Raw genomic sequence first — 24,766 nt, 5'->3', positions numbered from 1 at the left:
TCAACCAGTGATGGAGAAAGGGGAAAGGCCTTAACAAAAGAAGTGTACTGAAGCAACCATAGCATACATTAGCCACTGGTATGGTCTGCATAACTGTTAATAATTTATGTCTATACATCTGAGCTTTGTGTGTGTTTCTGTGTGTGTGTGTTTCTGTGTGTGTGTGTGTTTCTGTGTGTGTGTGTGTGTGTGTGTGTGTGTGTGTGTGTGTGTGTGTGTGTAAATGTTTCAGGTGTATCTCACCCATGGCCTGTGAGATACATGTGGCCAACATAAAATTCTAAAGTTACTTAAAACGTTATGGGCCATTTGGGGCACAGAGGGGGTAGTCTGGTGGCACAGTTCTTGAACATTAATATTGTGGATGTCAATCTTGGCATCACTATGTTATGAGACCTGTCTGGCTCTAGGACACTTTTAGGTATATGTGCAAAACAGTTAAAAACAGAGGTTTAATAAAATCTCATACATGAACGTTCATAGCAGAACACTATTCACTGTGGCCAGAAGGTATATATACAACCCAAAGATGATCAGCTAATTGATGGACAAACAAATGGTAGTATGTCTGTGTGAGAGGAAACCGTTTAGTGATGAAAAGTATTAGAAGGCACGCTGCATGGTGCAGAGATCTGGAGAAGGTCAGGAGCAAAGGACCATCTATTCTATGATTGAATTTATGATTATACAAAGCTAAATTGGGGGAATCCAGAAGCTGGAGGAAGAATGGGCACACACTGGGTAACGGTGGCTGCTGGGCATGCCTGTATGCTGTCCCTCAGTCACACGTTGAAACAGCTAATCTTTTAAACTCTTGTTTATGCTTTAAAAATAAAAACCAGTTATGAGAGCAGTCTGTTCAAGAACTATTTCTTACAAGCAGGAATCAGTTTTGAAGTGTAGAAAAGTGTGTCTCCCAGGCAGACAGGAGTTAGCCGTAGTGTTTTTGAATGGAAAAGTGGTACTGGTATAGTGACTAGGCTTCCCTGTGAGAAGAGAGCTGAGAAGTGGGGACTGATATTTGTAGGGTATTTGCTCTCTGCCAGCCCCATGCGGAGAGCTTAGCTGGATTATCAAATTTAAATGGTCCAGCAGCCTTTGTGGTGAGTGGAGCTTTCTTCATGTTGTAGAATTAGTAATTGAGATGCAGGTGGCTCTGTAGCCTGTCCAGCATCCTGTGGAGAATTAGTGTCGTGAGCACTGGATCCATCGGCTGTCCTACACTGAGGGAACTGCTGTGCATCTTCAATTTATTGCTGAGATGGAATTTATTTGAATTTATTGCAGTGTTAGGCGAGTTTGTGTCCGTTGACTTGGAGTAAAAGAAATGTGATGTAAAAACAAGGGACTTCTGTCCACTTGATTAAGCCTGTGCTCCATTCTTTCAAAGTCTTGCCTTCAACAGTAGAGCAAGGATTAAATAAATACATTTTTATTAACCTAATATCTTCTTTTTGTTCATTGTGTATGTGTTTAGGTGTGTGTAAGTATGTATGTATCATGGCACATATGTGGAGGTCAGCACAACCTAGCATATCATTTCTCACTCACCAAATTGTTTGAGTCAGGGTCTCCGGTTACCTACCCCTGTGTACGCCAGACTAGCTGCTTTTTAGGCTTTGGGGAATTCTCCTCTCCACCTTCCATATTGCCATAGAGGCATTAATACTGCAGCTGCAAAGTCCAACACTAGGATTTGCTGTGATAAGCGCCAAAAGCAACCTGGGGAGAAACTGACTCATTTCTTCTTACAACTCCATGGAAGTCATGGCAGGTACTTGGTGTAGAGATCATGGAAGAATGCTGCTTTCTGGCTTGTTCTCCTTGACTTGTTCACCATGGCTTACTCTGAGTGTTGTTGGTTTAGCATTTTCTTCAAATAAGCTGGGCCTTCCCACATCAACCTTTAATCAAGAAAATGCCCTGTATACATTCCTCCAGGTAAATTTGATGGCAGCAAATCCTCCCTAAAGAGCCCCTCACTTTCCGGGTATCTGTAGTTTATATTAGGTTGACAAGAACTCAGTAGCACATGGGGGCTGGGGATTCAGACTCAGGTCCTCACACTTGGCATGGCAAGACCTTTGCTCACTGAGCCATCTCCCTAGAACATACTGCCATCTTCAAATCTTGATATTGTTTTAGGTGACTCCAAGAAGGGTGATGTATAAAAAAAATGTTTATGTAGGGATCAGTATTCCCCATTTTCTTTGAGACTGCCACCTGGCACTTGTAATTGCTCTAAAATATAACTAACTTTGAGAATCACACTGTGGATGTGTAGATGTAAGGCACCACCATGTCCTGGGGTGGCATCCCATGTTCAGGAAGCAGAGAAAATGCCAGAACTGAATCCTGGGTTCATGCTTCTTCTTTTTTTGGTTCTTTTTTTCCGGAGCTGGGGACCGAACCCAGGGCCTTGCGCTTCCTAGGCAAGCGCTCTACCACTGAGCTAAATCCCCAGCCCCTGGGTTCATGCTTCTTAAAGGGGTGAGTGGCAAAGGGCTGTGTGTTTTCCTCCGCAGTTTCTGCCCAAAAGCATTAAGTTTCGAAGGTGACTAATAAACCTGGAAGTGACCTGATGAAGAAGAGCACACACATCCTTCTGAACACTTAAAGCCCATCTCTCTTGCTATGTGTATGTGTTGTAGGTCTCAAAGCCAGACCTAGGAATTCTTTTGTCCTTTTTCTGGGTCCTGCTTGCTGGCATCTGAAGGTCTCAGAACATAATGCTGATGATTGGAAGTAAAGCTGTGGTTTGATGGCTGGTCACTTTTTTAACCTTTCAAGGATTGTGAGAATATTGATTTCTCAACTAGTCCACATCGTCAGTTACAGGAATATCCCAGTGTGAGTATTGAAAGGGCTGGGGTTCTGTGGAAGGTAGCCTGGAGACTCCATCCTAGTGTCCTTTATCCGTTTAGTGTTTGTTGCTAGGACAAGCGAAGCTGTTGCCAGAGGTGTGCTCATGGGGCCCATATCCCTGACTCTGTCACATTTCAGGGGCTAGTCATTCCAGTGGTGTGTCATTCTGCTTTACAGGCAGTGGTTGACAAGTTACCTTTATCCGAATAGTCATTTACTGGCAAACGGAGGTGGTGGGCAAGAGCAACAAGACTGTCACAGTGAAAGGAGCATCACGTCAGGCAGAGGGAGGGAAAGAACAGAAAAGGAAATGAAATAATCAGATAACTATTCTGGCAGTAGAATGGAATAATAAACATTGCCCATTCATAATTATATCAGTTAGGCACCACAAATATATGGTACAACTGTTGAATGTAAGATAAGTTTTTTGTTTTTAACTAATTATATAGATCAAAAGCTTCTCTCTTGTTTCTGCAGAGTTTGGGAAACCCTCTGTTTCCAAAAGTCACATTTTCCTAAGTACCTTGAACTCCTCTTGGCTGAGATTTGGTGGCACTATTTTAATTCCCAGGACAGTAAGTCATGAGCACAGGATTGTGGGACATAGTGATCCAGTAAATCCTTACGCAGCACGCGAATGGATTTCCATCACCGAGCCCGAGGTTGTAATTAGGCACATTCTGTGGGTAGAGGATTGACAGGGTGCTTATTTCATCCTTTTGTTTCTTTCCATACATTTTTTTTTTTTACAACGCACAGGCTCTGAATAACTGTAATAGAAGCGCTATGTGATAAGTCTAAGAAGTTAATTCATTTGCTCCAGACAGTCACACGCCGGAAAGTGCCGAAGTCCTTGGTTTCACATTGTGTGAGGTTGAGCTAGAGGTCTTGATAGGTCATCCTTCTGAGCTGCGTACTTAGATTTCTCAGGTCACTTTGATTCTTCAGTGAGAACAGAAGCGTTGAGTAGCCTCGCTTTCTCTTAGTTCCATGGGTCTAAAAGGCATTTGGCATTACAGGTGTAGGCTGGTATTTTTCTGCAGGTTTCCTGGATGCTTTCTTAGAGGGGAAAGGGTGATAGAAAACCCATTGAGAATTAACACGGTCTATGAGAACAGTGTTGAGTAGCACTACAGATTGGATGAGGTGTCCTATCTTGGATTTGACTCAGGAAGGTACTCCAAGATGAAGGAAATTTGGCTTCAAGGAAGGTACTCCAAGATGAAGGAAATTTGGCTTTGGCAGTGGGTCAGCAGGACCTCATAGCAGTGTGTGCAGTCGAGGCGCTAAGAGGTCGTGAGTGGGTGTTTAAAGTACCTAGGGGGTGGCCCTCAGTGAGGGACAGCTTCAAGCAGGTAGCACCTGTGGACCTCTAGCACCAAGGCACTGCTTTTTCATGACAGATGTGAGGCTGCACCGCCGTGACTTGTGGCTTGAAGGGCACCATTTACAGATTATTAATGAGCTGTCCTGGGAGATTTGCCAGGTTTTGTCTTATGTTTTTCTGAATCTCGGCCAGCGTCAGCGGGTGAGATACGATTTCCAGGGAGAGCTACATGATGCTGAGAGAGAGTTAGAAGGTGGGTGACCACAAGGAAGCCTGTATGGCTGCCATTTTAGATCTCCACTTGTGGCCATCTGCAGAACCCCTCTTGTTATGCAATAAGGCCTGCACACTGGATGCTGTCCACTGTCTTCAGACTCACCAGGGCAGCAGGGTAAGATGGGTTGACCTTGACACTGGGCAGCATGTGGGCATTGTTCTTACATCCCCAGTGTTCGCCTTGTGCTAGCTGAGCTAGCATCGTCATCTGTGCTACAGCAATTCAGTGATGCTCTGAGCGAGTGTCTCAGAGGAGTTTGTCAGATGGCAGTCCACTTGTCCCTGATGTCTGTTACTAATCTGTATGGGAAAGGAAAGTAGCCACACTGGAGGGGAGCATTTACAAAGTCCTGTGCAGTGCCAGGTCCCAAGTACCAGAAACCTTTGTTTAGTCTCACACTCAGAAGTTCTTTTTCTCGGTCTCTTTCCTTTCTTCTGTCGCTCTCTTCCTTTCTCCCTCTCAAGCTTTTGGAGACAGGGTCTCACATAGCCCAAGCTGGACTGTTTTAATTAAGAGTTTCTATTGCTTTGAAGAGACACCATGACCATGGCAACTCTTATAAATAAAACATTTCATTGGGGCTGGTTTGCAGTTCAGAGGTTTAGTCCGTTATCATGGCAGGAAGCATGGTGGCATGCAGGCAGGCATGGTGCTGGAGAAGGAACTGAAAATTCTACATCTGGGTCCACAGGCAACAAGAAAAGAATGAGACAATAGGGTGCCTTGAGCATCTGAAACCTCAAAAACCCAGTAACTTACTCCCTCCAACAAGGCCACATTTCCTAATAGTGCCACTCCCTTTGAGCCTATGGGGGCCATCTTCTTTCAAACCACCACATGGCCCCAACTTACTGTTTAGCTAAGGATGCCCTTGAACTTTTGATCTTCCTAATTCTCCCTCCTGAGAACTGGGGTTCCAGGTGTGTGCTATGATGGCTGTTTTATGTGGTGCTGGTGAATGACCTCAGGGCCTCTTCATGAATGCTAGGCGCTTGTCTCCCTTGTGAGCTGCACTCTGGCCCTCTTAATCATCTCAGGGTTTTTCTAACAGTATTTTGAACTACTGACCAGAAATGAGTACTTCCTTTCTTGTAACATTTCCTCTTCCTCTGAGAACCTCAGTAGACTGCTAAGAGACCTTATCCCTTCTAGAAGGAATACAGCAAACATTTCCATGAGTTTCCTGGCTATATCTATTATTGTATACTTTTGTGGTTTTAAAGTCTAGATGGAACTTTTAGTTCTGAAGGAATGCTGTGGAGTAATACATTTCTCCCCAGAGTAATACATTTCTCCCCAGACCAGTCTCCTTTTTTTCCTCCTTTCTTCCTTAGTGCCATCCCCCCTTTTTTGCTTCTTCCTGTTTTCCTAGTTCCCCCTTCTGTTTTCAAAGTTTAACTGAGCATTTTTTTTTCTGTAATTGACAATGTAGTAACTTGAGGTCTTCCTTGTCCATGGCTTTCACATTAGGGTTTCTTTGGTGGCTGGGTAGATAACAGGTCACCCCAGACACCTGGAATGTCAGTTCCCATGATTCTGCAGTAGAAGAATTCCTACTTGTTTTCTTGAGTGATATAAAAGTATAGAAAGAGTATTAAATCCTTGAGAATAATCTGTTTATCTCAATAGTTTCAACAACAATTTCCAGATCTTTCCATTACTGAGTTACTTCTTTAAACGCTTGTGCAGTTAAGCCCTAGCCTATAGAGTAGTTTCCAAGCATGTAAGACAAAGAAAATCAGTTACAGTCAAATTTTCTCTTGACCAGACCTCAGTTTTGTGCATCATGTAATAGTTCATAGAGTAAGTTGCCCACACTGAGATGTAGAATAGAGACCAGTGAGAAAGTACCACTGAGCTGCTGGGCACACAGTGTCAGGTCATTCAAATGGGAAGCAGCACTGTTCCCTAACTGATCTTTTATCTTCTGGGATTCCCCCACTTCCCCTTTCCCAACTCACCTCCCTTCCCATAGTTCCTGACACTTGCTGATGTTATTAAAGTTGCCCTCATTAAATGAACCTCATAGTAATTCTAAAAGATCACTTCCCGCGGGGTTGGGGATTTAGCTCAGTGGTAGAGCGCTTGCCTAGCAGGAGCAAGGCCCTAGCAAGGCCCTGGGTTCGGTCCCCACCTCCGAAAAAAAAAAAAAAAAAAGAAAAAGAAGATCACTTCCCGGGCCTTTGTAATGGTCTGATGGGGGGAGAGGGCAGTAGTGTACTAGGTGGGGGGCATTGGGAAAGTGAAAAAGGGAAAGAAATTTCCATCTAGTTTCTTCCTTACAATTCTGATCTGTCACTGCTACCTTTTCCTTGTAACAAAAGTTGGGAACACAGTGTAGTCGTAAGTTTATATAGCTGTGAAGGAGAATAATGAAGATATTGGAAGAATTTATCCCTGATACATTAAATCCCATTACACTAAGAGATGAGATTAATGTCCAGTTGGTTTATGTATCAACAGAGGAATGGTGGTTTCAATGTAAAAATTAGTTTCCTATTAGTCTGTAATGACTGTCTGTTGTATTATAATCCGAGAATCAGTGCATACAATCCTTGCCTTAAACTGCTTGGTAACAGATGATAAGGAGCACAGCCCTATCATAAACCAAAAGCCAACCAGTACAAAGCTGGGTCATTTAGAACTCAAGTGTGCATGCTTGCATTACAATGGAGAATTTCCACTGTTTGCGAATATTCATTGTATTATGTATTTACTCGGTAAGTAATAAAGTCCTCAAATCGATATTTTCTGAAATCTGTATTTCAAAAACAAATGGCCTGTCCACATAAGTATTTAAATATCTAATCAGTTCTATACATCTGTTGCACTTGCTCCGAAGCTGTGCCTATTAAGATTTTTGAAGCAGTGTGCTTTTCCAGCCTCCTCACGAGTATCTGGCCCGCCAGTTGCTCAAGCAACATGGCAGTCAGTCTCTCTGCCTGCTGTTACTGCTGGGTCAGGACTTTATTGATTCTGGAAGACTTTTGTAGTTAAGATCCACCCTCTTTTCAGTGTAATCTTTGTAATATCATGGAGGGGTTGCTGTATCTTGATCTCTTATGACGCTCACATTAATAAAGTGGGCAAGACCCCGTCTGTGGAACTCTCATCCTGGCAGTTGCTGGGGTGTCCCATTTCTGTATTTTCTAGTGGTTTCTGTGCTCATCAGCATCGAGCTTGTGGATGTTGTCACAGTAGAGTGTTGTTCGTCACCAGGTTCACTAAAGTGTTTTCCAGAATAGACATGGTAGCCATGGCATTTGGGAACATACTGTGCTGAGGGTCTGTACTCTCAGCCTCTTCCTTGCCTACCAAGGTTTCCCAGACACAGGAGCTTCTGACAGACACTTGGGCAGAGCACCACCCAGGATCCCAAATGCTTTCTTTGTCGTCCTGGAGGCATGCCATGGCGTGCATGTGGAGGTCAGAGGACAGCTGTGCAACTGGTACTTTTTTTCCTGGGTTCCGGGGATCAAACTCTTGTTATCAGGCCTGTGAGGCTACTGCCTTCCTGCCAACCCTTCATAGATCTTTGTTGTTTTGTTTTTTTCAAGATGGGTCTCAAAGCCTAGATAGCTAGGAACTTATCATGTAGATTAGGCTGGCCTCTGCCTCCCAGTTGCTGGGATTAAAATCATGTGCCTATATGCTGGGCCCCTTCATACGACATTTCAACTAACAGATGCTGTGTTGAAAATGACTATAATTGTTATTCAAGTGCCCATATAACGGGCTCCTTTTGAATCTGGGTTTCTGCCACCTAGAATTCTCTACTCTGTTCTTGCTCACAGCAGCAATATTATGTAATTTAGGGGTGTTTATTACATCTCTCCATATAGTAGAATATCAGCTTCAGTAGGAGAGAACTTTACTTTTATTTATTTTTGTCGTATGTAGCACCTGAAACTTGGCACACAGCATTTAGTAAAAGTTTACTGAAAGCAGACTGGAGAGATGGCTCAGTGGTTAAGAGCACTGACTGCTCTTCCAAAGGTCCTGGGTTCAAATCCCAGCAACCACATGGTGGCTCACAACCATCTTTGATTAAATCTAATGCCCTCTTCTGGTATGTCTGAAGACAGCAATACATCTTACAAACAAATAAATAAATCCTTAAAAAGTACATTTAAAAAAGTTTACTGAAAGCAAGCTATTAATGCTTATCAAGTATCTTGTCTCATGAATATAACTTCACATCTGTGGTGTTGTGACCTCAGATTTAGTCTAATAACCTATCCACTTGGGATTCTAGGGTCTCACTGGGGTTCCTCCTAATTACAGCCTCTCTTAACCATTGGTTTGTGGGATAGTGAGTCCTAAGAGTTCATCGTGTTGTGAAGTTATATTTAAGTTCCTCTGTCCTTTTTATTGCCACAAAAATTCAAACAATAACTGTATGCTTTGCTGCATTTGTCCCTGGGAGTATATTGGGACAGATACAGCCCTAATTCTTATAGTGTTAATACTGTGGTGAATGAGGGAGAAAATGACTATACAGAAACATAAACTCATTACAGATTGTGAAAGTGCTATGAAAGAAAAATGAGTGTCCATCAGAGGACAGTTGGGAAAAGACATTTCTTGCCATGGTCAAGGGAGGCTTTCGGAAGGCATGAACATCTTTAAGTGAAATTTAGACCGTAGCCTCTTGGCATATTTAAGCAACTAACCAGGTGGATTATTATTTTTCCAACCCATATCTACTCAACAGCTAGCATAGATAGGCCAGATAATACTCCAGGATCTTAGAATTCAACAGTAACAAGACAGACAACGCCCCCTGTTCTCATGGTACTTCGATGCTCGCATAGGAAGATGTTTTCTGTTGCACAGGACTTAGTGGGAAAATACATCAGGCATAGCAGTGTGCACAGCGTACTTTTATACACAGCAGAGCTGTTCCGAGATTCCCAGAGGATGTTTGAAATAGCACCAAGCCCATATCAGTGTTTGCCACAGAATCTACATACAATAAAATTTAATGTATAAATAGACACGGTGAGAGATTAGGAGCAACAACAGCTTCTATAACGTCAGGTATGTGCGTCTCTCCAAAGTGTCTCAGTGTTCTCTCTGCACCTTCTCGTGTTGGCGCCTCTTCCTTCTTAACTGTGAACACTTTGCACAAGCAGTGAGTAAGTTGGCAGTTGGAGGTGTGAAAGCAAAGCTGGTGTAAATGCCTTTCCTTCTTGTCAGTTCTGTGGGTGGAAGATTTATGCTCACCAAGATCTCAGTAACTTCAGCCCACGGCTTGAGAGGTTTCAGCCTATAAGTTTCTTGTACCCCTGTGGTGAGACACAACATCATGGGCACAGGACTGTGTCACAGAAGCTGTTTACCTCACAGTCTGGAACCAGGAAACTTCGTAATGCAAGTGTGAAGCAGAATAAAGCGGTAATGGGGAAGGCTAGGCTAAGGTAGGCCCCACCTGCCTTGTCCCGGGCATCTCTAACCTGTCCACCCGTGGATGGTTTTACACTTAGGTAGTTATGCTTTGAATATATGCTTAGATTAAACCATTCATTAGGCCAGAGCTCCCAGTATCTCAGTGCCTCTGGAAATGCCTTAACACCTAGAGATAAGCTTCACTAATCTCCTGTTTTCTTTTCTCTTTGCCCTCTCTCTCTCTCTCTCTCTCTCTCTCTCTCTCTCTCTCTCTCTCTCTTTGTGTGTGTGTGTGTGTGTGTGTGTGTGTGTGTGTGTGTGTGTGTGTGTGTAAAGCCCAGAGGTTGGCATTCAACACCTTTCTCAATCGTTCTATCTCTTACATATTTTTTCAGTCTTTCACTTGAACCTGGAGCCTACGAATATACCTAGTCTTGCTAGCTAGCTTGACCCAGGAATTGCTTGTCTTTGATTCTCAAACTCAGGACTTGCATGTGTGTTGCTATGACCGCCCAGCATTTATGGATGGGTGCTGAAGAATGTGTGTCGTGTAGGAAAAGGGCGAAGGGGTGGAGGTGACAACAAGGCTAAAGGACAGGTAGTGAAGGAATAGAAGTTGGATGGGTGAGAAGCTATTATGACTTGGAATAAAAGGCCAAGGAACTCTTCCCCTGGAAGGTGACATCTGAGGTAAACCTGCAGGAGGTTTGGCAACAGCCTTAAGACTGTTTGTGGAACATTGGCCATCTGAAGGCTGGTGAGGGGAATCAACCTGTAGATGTACTTACTGCACAATCCTGATGTGCTGCCTTTGATCTTTAGAACCATGTAAAGGTGGAAAGAGAGAAGTGACTCCACATAAGTTGTCCTCTGACATCCAGATCTATGCACATACACCTGTGCATGCACACAGTATCATAAAGTTTGAAACGCTGGCCATCTGATAGAAGAATGTGGGCATGAGGCCATTGAGGGAGGCTACTCCCAGGAGTGTCATAGGAGTAAGGAGGCCACTGAGAAGGGACGCCCTGTGGTGGCTTTACACCTCTGCCTAATCTGTAAAGTGAGTTTTGATCCCCACATAGCCGTCACTTAAAGAAAGATAGCAAGTATGTAACACATTCTTTTCCAGCCACGGGTGTGAGCTCACTGCAGGTGATTATGAGGTTTCCAAGAGAAAGGATGCCCAAGTTACACCTGACTCAGACTTGTGTGGCAGGAACAAGGATAACAGACCTCTGCCGTTAGTTGAGTTCCTGTTATCACCATCGTACTGTTTGTGATCATTTCACCGGTCCAGCTCCTCTGCCTCCTATAAAGGTCCTCACTCGATGTCCCTGCTCCTGAAAGCTGCACATTGGAGTAGGAGAATAGTTCAACAGCTGTGAAAGGCATACGGCTTCCTCCCTGGAGCCTTTGGTGTGATGGTCAGTGTTGGTCAGTCTTGCTCACAGGGAAGCTTTTGCATTATTGCCCAGCGCTGCCTCTGCCTGAGGATCCCAGGAAGTGATCCCTGTTTACAGGACAGTGGGGGACCTTGGATGGTCAGCTGGGACAGTAAAGGTGCCTTCCCCACTGGGTTTCCTGCTAGCATCTCCATTTCTTCAGAAACTTAGATGATAGAACAAGAACCTAGAGTACAAATGTCACCAGGCCCTCGTAATCATTGTTGCTTTTTCCAGTGTTCTGTCTTCTTCTCTGTGTCAGTCATGGCGCCCTTTGGCTACAGGAAGTGGCAGCTTTGCTTACATGGCTTCCTTCCGGCTTTACCTGTACAGACCAAGATGGAAACCTTGTCCTTTACTGCATTTTCTGACGTGACTAACTTGTGAATTACTGCTGCTTTTAGTTTCTCATCCCTCTTTTCAGAAATAACGAATTTTGTGTTGAATTAGAAAAAGACTTTCAGAATATCCGCTCTCCCTTTTACCAACCTCTCCCCACTCTTTTAATGTTCTGTTTTGTCAGATCCCACCCATGGACCTCTAGGTAATGGCTGATGGATTTAGGAAAGGCTGGCTCTTTTCCCTTCTGGGCAACAAAATGAGTTTCCCTGAAGATGAGACAGTAGGTGCTAGGTAAATGGGTCAAGAATTCAGGATCTGAGGAGAGGGCTGGTAAGAGCTCCCCTGGGTCATTTATCACCTCCCCCAGCTGCCCCTGCTGACAGGGAACTAATGGCAGTCAGCTTTTCCTGCTCAATGAAGGCCTTAAGGTTGCCTCGCCCTCTTCTTTGCCCTTGACCAGCAGATGCTGTTGACAAAAATGAAGAATTAGATGAAACCTAGGAGTGAGGTCAATCAGCTTCCTGTGCTCGGACATTCTGTTCACATATGGGGAGCAAACCATGTATGTTCCTCTTTTTTTCTCTTTTTAAAAATAAGTTAACTTTTCTTTTTTTTTGGTTCTTTTTTTCGGAGCTGGGGACCGAGCCCAGGGCCTTGCGCTTCCTAGGCAAGCGCTCTACCACTGAGCTAAATCCCCAACCCTATAAGTTAACTTCTATTTCATAACAAATCCTTCATTTTTAAGGATCAGTGTACAAATTTATATCTCCAATAAAGAACTTGTGGTCAATGATTTGTTCAATGATTGGATCTTATCTAACTAACTAACACATTAGGCCTGTTTTCATAGATAACAAGGGAATAGCATAATCTTTACTACCTGATGTTACATTGAGAACAGCCAGTTTCTGTTAAAATCTTTGAAATAAACATTTCTCCTTGACATGGTTGTTTTTTAAAGTTGGCCACTAATTCTTTCTTATTCTCTTTGCTATCTTATGTAGTATTCTTGTGTATAAGGTCTGTCTGTCTGTCTGCAATTGCATGTGTAAATATAGAGGTCAAAAGACAACTTCCAGTATCATTCTGTAGATGCTGTCCTTACACTACAAAGTCTACGCACGGGCAGTCTGCTTCTCTTAATATAGGCTTCATTTATAGCCAATCTCCTCTATTCCTCCAGCGTGTTATCATTCTCACAGCACAGCATGTCCTTTTATTGACTTTGACATAGCAATGTGTACTTTATGGGAGCTAAAATAAAATTCACACGTTCTTGAATATTTGGCTGTATGGTTGAGAAGGCTTCAAAAACTATCCTGACTACGTGAAGCAGAAACCCTTGTAGTCGTTAAATCAGCAGGAACTTTGGTTCTTATATCCATCTGGAATTCTTAGAATTGCTCAATTTTAGTACTAAACATTAATTGTTGTCTTTGAATCCACTTATATGTTATTTATTAAAGAAATAAGCACTGCGTCCATTCAGTGAAAAGGAGTCAGCCACAGGAAGAATAACATGGTGGTGTGAGATTGGGAGGATTGAGGTTTTCCAATGTAGACATTATGTCCAAACAACTAGGCACATTCTTGGGAATCAATACCAGTGTTAGTGTCGAATGATGAGCGATTAACCGAGTGGTGCTGTTTACACAAGATGCTGACCATGTGATTTGTTATCTAAAGATAACCCATGGAGGTTTAGCTAACGTTATGTACATTGTGTGAAAGGCTTTGAAAATGTTGATTAAAGGTTAATGTTTAATGTTAAGGCATTAAAAATGTACCCTGCCTTGGAGAGTGAAATTGGGGCATTATGGGAAGCAAGCTTGTGCTCTGTGTTAGCTTAGCAAACGATCAATAGCTGGGTCGTTATTTTTTGTTTATGTCTGGTGCTGCAGATCAAACCCAGACCTCCCTGCAAGAGAATTAAGCTGTCTGTCACTGAACCACACTGTCTTCCTCCTCCTGTCCCAGCAAAATCACTCGATTTGGTTCCCTCTTCCTTTACTGTGTTTTGCTTGAACCACAGAGTTTGTGGAGGAGATAACAGTCATTAAGCTGATACTTCACAAGTGCATATTCTCACCCAACTAAACATTTTGCATGAGCAGCATGGCATGAGCAGCATGGCATGAGCAGCATGGCATGAGCAGCATGGCATGAGCAGCATGGCATGAGCAGCATGGCATGAGCAGCATGGCATGAGCAGCATGGCATGAGCAGCATGGCATGAGCAGCATGGCATGAGCAGCATGGCATGAGCAGCATGGCATGAGCAGCATGGCATGAGCAGCATGGCATGAGCAGCATGGCATGAGCAGCATGGCATGAGCAGCATGGCATGAGCAGCATGGCATGAGCAGCATGGCATGAGCAGCATGGCATGAGCACCATGGCATGAGCAGCATGGCATGAGCAGCATGGCATGAGCAGCATGGCATGAGCAGCATGGCATGAGCAGCATGGCATGAGCAGCATGGCATGAGCAGCATGGCATGAGCAGCATGGCATGAGCAGCAGGGGGTATCATCATCACAATCACTTCCATTTTAGAGCTAAGGAAAGCGTGGTACTGAACTTGACCATACTTGCTCAGTTTGTAAGATCCCGAGCTCTGAGATTTCAAGTTGCAAAGCCTGAATTTAGATGTAGTTTCTCTACACAAATTCTGGAAGAGCTCAAGACCTCCGAAGTGGTTAGGAAAATTATGTAAAGTAGACATTGACTTCTGAACTCTGACTTTCTCTGAAAACTGAGAGCAGAGACTAGGTTTTACTCGCACCTTTATCTTTAAGGGTAACACACACACACACACACACAGACACACATACACACACACACACACACACAGACACACAGACACACACATACATACAGACACACAGACACACACATACACACAGACACACATACACACACATACAGACACACAGACACACACACACATTTTTATGTATTTTGAATTAGGGTTTCACTGTGTAGCTAAGGCTGGCCTTAAATTCCTTATGTAGCCCGAGCTGCCTTCAAACTTGGATTCCTCCTACCTCAGCTCCATGCATGCTAGAGTTACAACCATGCATCACTTTGCTCAGATAACATTGATTTATATTTATCAGCCTTAATGCTTCAGTTTAGGTACCGTACAGTTCACCCTTTTTGGAGTGTACGATTCATTGGTTTGCATTACATTCACAGAACTACTGCAACTAGTTAATTGTAGAATATTTTCATTGTCTCCAAAGAAACCATATGCTCATTAGCAGTCATTCCTGATCTGGTTTTTTTTTTTTTCTTTTAAACTAAGAAAACAAGCTGCTTAATATTAGAACCATTTGATAGTCTTAATTAGTCATTGCTTTTCATTCAAATAATCATTTCTTCACACATTTTTAAAAATTGTCCAGTTGGAAACATCGGAAATGAATTTGAATCTGTTCCATTACACAACAATTGTGTCGTGACTTCAGAGACAGTTGAAGCATCACCTGTCATACTGGGTAAAATCATCGTCAGTCCCCCTTTATCACAGACAACCCTTCCCATTCAGATTGGCATCCTTCACTTTCTGAACTGTACTCAGATGAAATGTGTGTCAAGATAACCCCCAGAGGTTGATCTTTGATAAGAGTACCCTCTCATGGTGGAGACCCTCATCCTTTAATTCCTGAGTGTTTTTGCTGCTGTTTGGAATGAAGCAACAGCATCAGGAGACCTTGACTTTCCTGTGTTTAATGACTGCAGGCTTTCTGTACTTACGTGTGCTAGCATTCTCTCCTACGTGCAAAGGGGAGGAGCGACAGCTCATGCTCATGTTTCTGTGTACTAGAGTTTGCTACTGAATGGAGTCTGGGGTCGTTACCTGGTTTCTCTTGTCAGGCAGTAATGTTATAGTGTGCCATACACCTTGGGTTTGGGACCCTGGAAATCCTGAGAAAACTTTATCAGTTTTCCTCTCAGCTAATTTACCTTAATTCACCTCATTTCTGGGCCCCTCTCCCACCCTGGTGTTTCTGTGACAGTAACTTTTCTTTGAATTCAAGTCTGCTGTTCACTAGCTATATCATTTTAACAAATCACTGTGCCTCTTTCTACATGTCATCTCACCTGTGATGATCCCTACCTACCTTCCAGGATTCTTGTGAGAATGAAATAAGATAGTACATAGAAATTATAAACATTGGCATAAATGTGGATCCTCCCGACCCCCAGGCAAGGTTTGCTTTTCGGGCTTTTGTGAGTGTTTAAATGCTTGTTGAACATACTCTCCTCATGTTCCTGTTCTTTACTCTCTTCCTCCCTTTCCTTTTCCTTTTGGTTCTTTTTCTTTCCCTGGATATTTTACTTCTTTTTTTTTTTTTCTTTTTTCCGGAGCTGGGGACCGAACCCAGGGCCTTGTGCTTACTAGGCAAGCGCTCTACCACTGAGCTAAATCCCCAACCCCTGGATATTTTACTTCTAATTAGGTGAGGAGTAGTTTATGTATTCAATAAAATATAAGTTCTACAAATCAGGAAAAACTCCAGAATATTTGTCTGAGTTTGGCTTTCTCTTAAAATGATTATCTTTTGTTGCTCCCATTTTCCTGCAAGCAGCATAACATTTTGTTTTTCTTCATGGTTGAAAAAATTTATATATATACACTCCAGTTTCCTTACCTGGACATCTAGGCTGCTTCCATAATTCAACTATTAAGAATAAAGGTATAATAAACATAGATATTCAAGTGTCTCTGTCACGGGCTGACTTTGAGTCTTTTGGGTCAATACCAGGAGTGATAGAGCTAAAACACATGGAATTATAAAATGCCTTAATTGGCCACCAGTTTATATCCTTCTGGTGTGAGTCGATTTGTATGTCATCACAATTTAACAGTATATTTCTCAAAGAGGAGACGTTCTGTGGTACAAATAAGGACAAAGGACATAAAAAGGGGTGGCCAGAAGTCAACCAGCTACACGGTTTATTTGGTCACAGAACTGGGCAAGACTGGCTCCTCTTCTATGCCCTTTTTCCTTTTGAGCTGTAGACTTGGTCATCTGCTTTCTCTGTGCCTTTTGGTGTCTTCTCGTGGTTCTCTTACCTGCCTGCAGAATCCTTACTGAAGCACAGCATGTGTACACGTGTGATCACAGAGGGCAGGCTGCATGCAAAACAACAGATATGGACAGTTCGAGCGACCTCCCTCAAGCTTCTTGGATTTGGCACAGCTTCCTTCTCTTGAACTCAAGTCAGTTATAGAGAAAAGAGGTAGGGAGTCACAGAACCACGTTAGATACTTACTGTCTTAGGTGACCAGGTTCCTGAGTCCTCTGCATAAGGGACCATGCCACGTGTGTGGATGGGATCTCCCAATGCTATTCCTAAACCCCATTAGGTGGTGTTCATACACAGGGCAGAGGTGCATGAGCCCCGGTTTATGAATTGTAGTTACAAGAAGGAACAATTGTTGACTGTTCTGTTTCACGGTCTGGGGAGCAGAGATGAGGGTACAGCTGCCACCTCTGTACCGTGGTGGGGAGACCTGGAAAGAAGAGTCCCCGGGTAGTGAAAAGCCAACTCTCTTTGACAGTGTGCCTGTCCTTGAGAACAGAGGGACTTGTATCAGCACTTAGAGCACATTGGAGGTAATGCCTCCAGAGTTTCGGTCCTGCCCTAGCTGGGATCTAGTCTGTCTTCTTCACGTCTGTCTGTTGTATACTGGTCTATATGATTCGGTTTAGTTGTTTTCCCATTGGCAATGAGGCATCAGTTGAGGCAGGGCATGGGCCTAATCAGATTGTAAGCATTTTGGACACAAGACAGGACTTCTTCTGCTCTGCTCTGTATCTTGTGCATACCTGTTGCTCAGTGGCACTGACATAGTGAGTGCTCTTTATCTCTGGGCCCTAACCCCTACGGCCACTGTGGTGATGCTCAGAAGTAGAGCCTCTAGGAAGAGATTAGAAAGGCTTATAGCAGTATCAGTTACCCATGATGGAATTAATGTCATTTAAAAAGAAGGAGCTCATGCTTTCCTCTCCCACCTCCGCCCTCCACGTAAGGACAGGATACAGTAAAGAGTAGCTACCTCTAGTCCAGATAGAGCAAGCATGCACTATGGGAAGTACAGGCTGTCACCGACAAGTACTCTGGTGTTGTGTTATAGCAGCTCCAGTTATGACAAAGCCTTGTAATTATTGTTGAGGAGATGGTCTCCATCTGATGCTAACAGATATCTACATTGGTTATCTCACTTTGTAATAAAAGAATTCAAGCCTTCGGCTCCAAATTAGATAAACGGCCTTTGTTTTTACTGGGTTTAATTTTGGTTGGTATTTACAACAAAATGAAACTGATTCTTCATTTAATGAAATGCTAAACATTTCCTTTTGTTAAGAAACTAATAAGCAGTAGCATTCACTGATGTTAGTTGAGGTGGGGAGACTCAACCACTATGGGTAGTATCAGCCTCTAGACTGGGATCCTGGACTATATATAAAGGAGAAAATGGACCAAGCACAATCAGTCAATCAATCAATCAATCAATCAATCAATCACTCTCTCCCTCCCTCCCTCCCTTTCTCCCTCCCTCCCTCTCCTGATTGTGAGTGCAGTGCGACCAGCTATCCAGCCCCTGCTGCTTTTGAGTTACAGTCTGTATCCCCAACTATGAAGCAAAATGAACCCCTCCTTAAGTTCCTTTTGTTAAGGTAGTTTATCATAGCAACAGGAGAACTAAGACAGGGTAGCATGAGCTTAAACAATGCACAGGCCTAGAATATCTGTCTACTATTGTCAGGAAGCAGAATGCTTCTGCGTCATCTCCTAACCACCTCGTGATGCCCCTGTGTACTGTGTATGCCACCCACACTATCTCTCTGAGGCAGTTTGTCTTCTTTGTGGTGATTTTGCCTTTTCTAGACCATCCCGTAAATGGTAATATACCACATGTAGCCTTCTAGGCCTGGGGTTTTGGGATTTTTTCCAATTAGCACAATATAGTTGAGATGCACCCATCCCGTTGTAATGCTTGCCTTGCTAAGTGTTGTTCCATTGCAGTGATGCACCACAGCTTGACCAGTTGAAGATCATCTCGGCCATTTTCAGTTTGAGGTGATTACAAATGAGCCTTTCAGAAAAATTTACATACATCTTTGTTTGTTTATAAACTTGCATTGCATCTCTCTGGAAGAAATGCAGAATTGGGCTTTTGGAATGTATGACTCTTCTATGCTTAACGTTTTAATAAATTGTCATGTTGAAGCCTTTGAAAATGCTTTGCTTTGAAGAGCCAACGTTGACTAGTGCTGCTAACCTCCAGAGCCATAAACAAAGTAATACGAGAGGTTAGTAATGGAGTAAGCTAGAAAGACAGTGGCAGTGCACACTTCTGTGCTCTGTCTACAGTAGCTGAAGAATGAAAAGCATAAGGCTGGCCAATATCTAGGATGTCCAAGAAACGCAGGCAGTTGTGTTAGAAGATAAAACACTGTCTCTGGGTAGTATGTTCAAGTGTCCTAAACCATGAAATGACAGCAATCTCCTTGAAGTCATGCTACACTTTGGTAAACAAGACCCAAATTAATGTAGCAGCAAATGATATCATTACACATTGGCCATTGGATCTGAGTGAGGTGCTCAGGGCCCTTTCGCAGGCTGGGCCTGAAACCCATTGTGCAGCTTCCGGGAAGGAACTCGATTGAGAATGAGTGTCTGGAAACCTGTCTGTGCTGGGAACCTGAATCACTAGGAGGGGGCTTAGCAGCGGGCGTTTCCACTCTAGGGTCTCTTCAGCCACCTCAGCGGGGTTGTAGGGGGATCTCTAGAAGGGCATTCTATCCAGTGTCCTCTCCTTAGCTGCAGTGAGCCAAGTGTGATGGCAAGGAAGGTCACTTTCTAATTTCCTCAGTGAGGGTCACTGAAGCCAGGTACACTAAAAGTTTATGGACCATAAAATGTGCATAAGAAGCAAATAGGCATTCAAACTTTGCTAGGAGAACTCTAGGACCATTGCTAATTCACACAGAGACATTCAATAGCACAGCGCTCAGATTAATTAAGTTATGATCTGGTGGTAGAAAGGGTTGGGGACCTCACTGCTTAGACACTACTTACTTATCAGCCCTTTTTAAACAATCAAGGAGGACTTTGATGATTAACACTTGAAGTTTTGAAAATAAAATCAGGTGGGAAAATAGTACCACCTTCCCTGCAACTTTCTTTGCACTGCGTTCTCAGTCACAACTGAAGGCCTGTGGCACTGACCTTGGTGTTAGCTTCTTCTCACGTGGGAAACCTTGAAATGGCATTGTTAGTGTGGCAGGCTGGAGCCTGTAATTCGTCTGCATGTTTTTGTGGGGAATAAGTTAAGATCGAAGATGCTTGAGTTGACTGTCAAAGACTTAGATCTTCAGATATTGAAATGATCGTTTTATAAGATACATAAATCCTTGCCCTCTGTCTTCACAATTCAGATTATGAGAGGTGTTTTCTGAAAGGAGCGGCTGTTCCCACTCTCCCCGTTTCTGCAGACACCCTCTGAGAAGCACCCAGTGTTAAATTTAGTATTCCTCTAACCATTCAGCTGTCGGACTATAAGCATACAGAGCACGGGCTTTCATTCTCTGCTCGTGGGGGAAATGCAGCAATAGTGACTTTTTATTCCATGACTCGTTGGTGTCACTTCAGTGCACATGGCTATCGTTCCTTGTGGCAAGTGCCTGCCGTCTAATCCTTCATGCCATTTGCAGTTACAGAGCTAGCCCCGCTCCTGAGGGGCACATCCACCATGCTCAGACCCATCTTTCCCCTGTGTTGGCTCCTTGTTTTCCCTCCTTATTTTATTTTGTTTAATTCATTGCAGTCCATGCTATCACAAATTATCTTAAAATATAGAGGGTTTTTTTCCCCCAAGAAATATAGTCAATAAGGACCAAATAGAACTTTTAGAACAAAAACACAGACTTTGTTTGACTAGATCATTTTTTGAAAGCATTTACAGGCATTTAAATGGAAGGCTTTCAAATAGCAGTTCAAGACGTCTTACTGTTTAATATTAGTATGTTTCCTGTTATTTTGAGAGCTAGAAGTCTTTGAGGACTGACTGTATAAATACACAGTGTAAAACCAGCAACTCAGATCCCTTTTCCGGAGAGGTGTCCTGGCTCGTCTGCTGGCCATTGGCAGCTGTTCCTCACATTTAAAGTAAATGATAGTGAAATCAGTCCCACAGCGCCCAACTCCCCACATATGGGTGTATATGTACATGTTTACATGTACACGTGTGTAGTTAGTTGTGTGTGCGTGTGGAAGCCGGAGGTGGACTTTAGGCAGCGTTTCTCTTCTCTCCCCATCTTATTTTTTGAGATGTAGTCTCTCTTTGAACCTGGAGCTCGCGAATTGGTTAAACAGGCTGACTGGCAAGCTCTGATCCACAACCCACTCTTTTTTTTTTTTTAATATTTACTTATTTAATGAATATGAGCACACTGTAGCTGTCTTCAGACACACCAGAAGAGGACACTGAGTGCCCATTACAGATGGTTGTGAGCCACCATGTGGTTGCTAGGAATTGAACTCAGGACCTCTGGAAGAGCAGTCAGTGCTCTTAACCGCTGAGCCATCTCTCCAGCCCCCCACAACCCACACTTATATTACAATCATAGAGTCAGATGTCTTCTGCTCCTGGCTTTTATGTGAATGCGAGGGGTCTGAACCCAGATCCTCCTCTGTGCATGACAAACACTATATCCCTTGAGCTGGTTTAGTTAAAATGGGAGGTGATATGAACTGTTGTCCTTCAAATATTTTATATGGCCATGGATGGGTTACTTTCCCTGCTTGAATCTAAGGCTCTTCACCAGTAAGATGGATATAATATTAATCCAACTTCTGTGGTTTCTTGTGCAAATTAAATACACCGCTGATTAAGTGCTTGATGCCTTTCTATATGTAAACATCTAGGAGCTAGAAGCTGTTGTTTTCCTCCGTGTTTGATAGTCTCCTTTTCTCAAAGAAGTGTAACACTGTGTTTATGGGCTTAAAGCTAATAACTAGAAGATATTGCTGGCCTGGTTTCCAGCTCAACAAGCAGAAGGTAGCATTTTAGGCTGCAGAAAACCCGAGTTTGTTAGCCTGGTATATTTTTATGTGTCTTCCTAACATGATAGAATTTGTTTTACTTCTCTTCTTTCAGGAAGTAACCCTTCTGGCTTTGTTAGAAGCACGGTTTGTAATAATTGTACCCACCCCAGATGGCTCCCGAAATCCCTTTGAAATGCCATCTGTCAGGCGTGTGTCCAGCCAGCAGCCTGTCATTCTGTTACAAGAAGAGGCGGAGCCCCTCCCTGTGGCCTTTTCCCCCAGCATTCTCTCTGAATGGGTCCTGGGAAGTTGGCCCAGATCCAGAGTGGGTTGCTCAGAACATCCCTGGGAGTAACCCTCTTGGTAGCCTACAGTGAGGACAGGTTTCGCCTGGGTAATAAGCCCTGGGAGTCCAGTGGGTGGAGAGGCACCCGCCTTCCTACCTCCTCCCTGCAGCTCAGAAGCTGTTTGAAGCAGATTTGTTTTCTTGGGAAGACAGTGTCTCTAGCAGTTTCATTTTTCGTGTAAAATGTGATTTTTGAAGTTCCCGGTTGCTTCTAATCCTTTCAGGAAATTAAGACCCAGGGGTGACTGTTGTCTTTAAAGTAAATCTGGCAAATTGGATAAAAAAGAGTCAGCAAATAATGAGCCAGTGTGGGCTGAGGGAGAACAGACTAGTCTAGGAGGACATCTAAGACTCAAGAAATCCTTTGTTCGGTTTTGTTTTCTCCTCATCTTCTTTCGAATGGACCAGTTTGTTGTATTTGAGCATGGAGGCCGAGTGCGAGTTTACCCTAAGAACAGACTAAAGGCAGATCCTCTTGCAGCCTGCCCGAAGCGACTCTGTCCCTGCCCCACACTGGGATTTCCCAGGAGATGTGGGCTGTCAGTGCCTTACAAGTTGCTGACTAAACAACTTTTTTCTCTTGGCTTCAGGGCCTCGCCCTCCTTTGCTTCTTCCTCTCAGACTCCTGGTTGTAGTCTTCCTCCCATCCCTAGCATGGAAAGTAGAAGGTCTTCCGGTCCCTCCTGTGCTTCTTGGCTTCTCCAGATTCTCCTTGCATTGTCTTTCTCGGTGTTCCGCCATCAGATGCCCCTGGCTTGCTACCTGAGCCCTCCTGACGTCTCTGTCTCCACTTGACCTTCAGGTGTCCAAGGCCACTCTTCCTCCTCCACACCAAAGGCTCTGATTTCAAACTTAACAGAACCAGGTTGGACTTTCTGACCCTCTTTCTTGAAACGATTTATTCCATGATTTCAGTTTTTATAAACAACACTGCCCGTTGGTCCAGGTTAAAAACGGTTTTTAAGAGTCTTCGTTGTTCTCTCTGACATAGCACATCTAATCCACCAGCAAGTTACTTTATGTTTGTCTTTAAAATGCAGACAGAGTAATTCTAACCTTCCTGGTAAGAGAGAGAATTTTAAAGAGAGACACTTGTATTATCAAACTACTGAAATAATGCCCTTGCCCCCCCAAGAAACCCTAAATTTTCTCTGGAAACCTCATGCTGGGAAAAGGAAAGGCTGACATCCTAGTGTTAATAGTCTTTTTACCCGCTCTAGGTCCGGCACCGCAGTGCCCCAAGATATCTGATAGATATCTTAATCTCAGTCAGCAAAGCCTCTCACCCGCTTTGCTCCATCCCATATCACACTGCCAAAGGCCTCTCTCTGAGCCTGGCAGCGATCTCTCTACCCATCCAGTTCCCCAGGCAGACTGCCACCATGGCAGAAATATACATCCTAATTCCGTGGCGACTCAGTGTCCCAACCGCCACATATTCTCTTAAACTTAAATTGCCACATGAAAGAACACACAACACAATAGCCTCTGATCCAATTGATAAGATATAATTGCCCACCTAGACATTCAAAGCCCTGTATACGTCCCTCCCTTAAGGATATTCGTAACAACCCGTAACGGTACAGCGTGGAATCTTAACGTCAGCCTCCATGTTTTCTCCGAGCCTACTCTCCCAGTCTCCTCCTGTCTCTTCTTCCCTCAAACTTTTCTCCCGCCCATCCTTTCTTCTCATCCAATGACAAGTCTCGTTCTATCCTGTATTCTCACCTGTATGATCATCCCACATCCTAGTGCCAGTCCAAGGAGGAACTTACCTCCCCCAAAGGATTCCACAGTCCTGACTACTTGTTGGGTCACTTTTCAAGACAGATTGGACAGTGCTGGGCAGGATCACAGCTTGACTGGCCCTGCTTAGTCATGCATAGTTCTTATACTCTGTGTAAACCTAAGTCTCAGAGCAGCACCCTCAAGACGGATCTGGGGGTCATCAGACCTCTTTACTTGTCCTTCCCAATGTGGCTACACTGAATTCTTTCTCTGCTTTTCTTGACACCTTGTCTCTTTGATACATGGAGGATGGTTGGTTAAACCAGCTCGTTGGAGCTTCCAAGCATAGGCTCTGACCGTGAGAATTTCAATAACAGTGTGACGGGATGAGATACATGCCCTCATCTCCATACTTCATTTTTATGTGTATTGATGGTTTGCCTGAGTGTATGTCTGTGGAACATGTATTGGAGTTACGGCCATGTATGTGAGTGGCCACCCTGTAGGGCTGAGAGTCAATCCTGAGTCCTCAGGAAGAGCAGGCATTGCTCTTATCCACGGAGCCATCTCTGCAGCCCCCTCTTATATACTGTTAATAGTCTGTGCTGTGGACCGTGCTACAGTGATTTAAGGTTTGTGTGTTTTGTAGTAGAAATCTGACTGCCGCTTAGCATCTGCACCTTCCTGAGCTCTGATTATCTCAGTCGTGGGCACTGTGACTGCCCCTGATTTGCCATCCTGCTTTCCTTAACCACCTCCCCTACTCTACCCATAGGCAGCTCTCTGTAAAGTCAAAGATCTCTCAGGACTAAATGTTGAAAGGCCCTGCCACGCTCTAACCATCCAGTAGCTTCCTGTCTTCCTAAGGAGTATAAAATGTGTTTGTCTTTCTTCTGGCTCCGTCATGAGGCCTCTTGCTTTTGTTGTCAATTGGTTCCTATCTTTTTGTTACAAAGCGGCCATTCCTCAGCATGCTGGGC

The 24,766-nt window shown here is 43.7% G+C and overlaps 1 protein-coding gene and 1 non-coding gene across 51 annotated transcripts in view; one reads left to right on the top strand and one right to left on the bottom strand.

Moving 5' to 3' along the window:
* Positions 1 to 24,766, top strand: part of Magi1 (membrane associated guanylate kinase, WW and PDZ domain containing 1) — a 603,975-nt gene that overhangs the window by 440,032 nt on the left and 139,177 nt on the right.
* Positions 16,014 to 16,095, bottom strand: Trnat-agu30 (transfer RNA threonine (anticodon AGU) 30). Its single transcript has one exon. It is a non-coding gene; the product is annotated as a tRNA-Thr (tRNA).

This window comes from Rattus norvegicus, chromosome 4 (genome assembly GCF_021556685.1).
Source record: "Rattus norvegicus strain SHRSP/BbbUtx chromosome 4, alternate assembly SHRSP_T2T, whole genome shotgun sequence".
NCBI lineage: Eukaryota > Metazoa > Chordata > Mammalia > Rodentia > Muridae > Rattus > Rattus norvegicus.
Note: the sequence above shows the minus strand (reverse complement) of the source record. Positions and strands in the feature narration are given on the sequence as shown.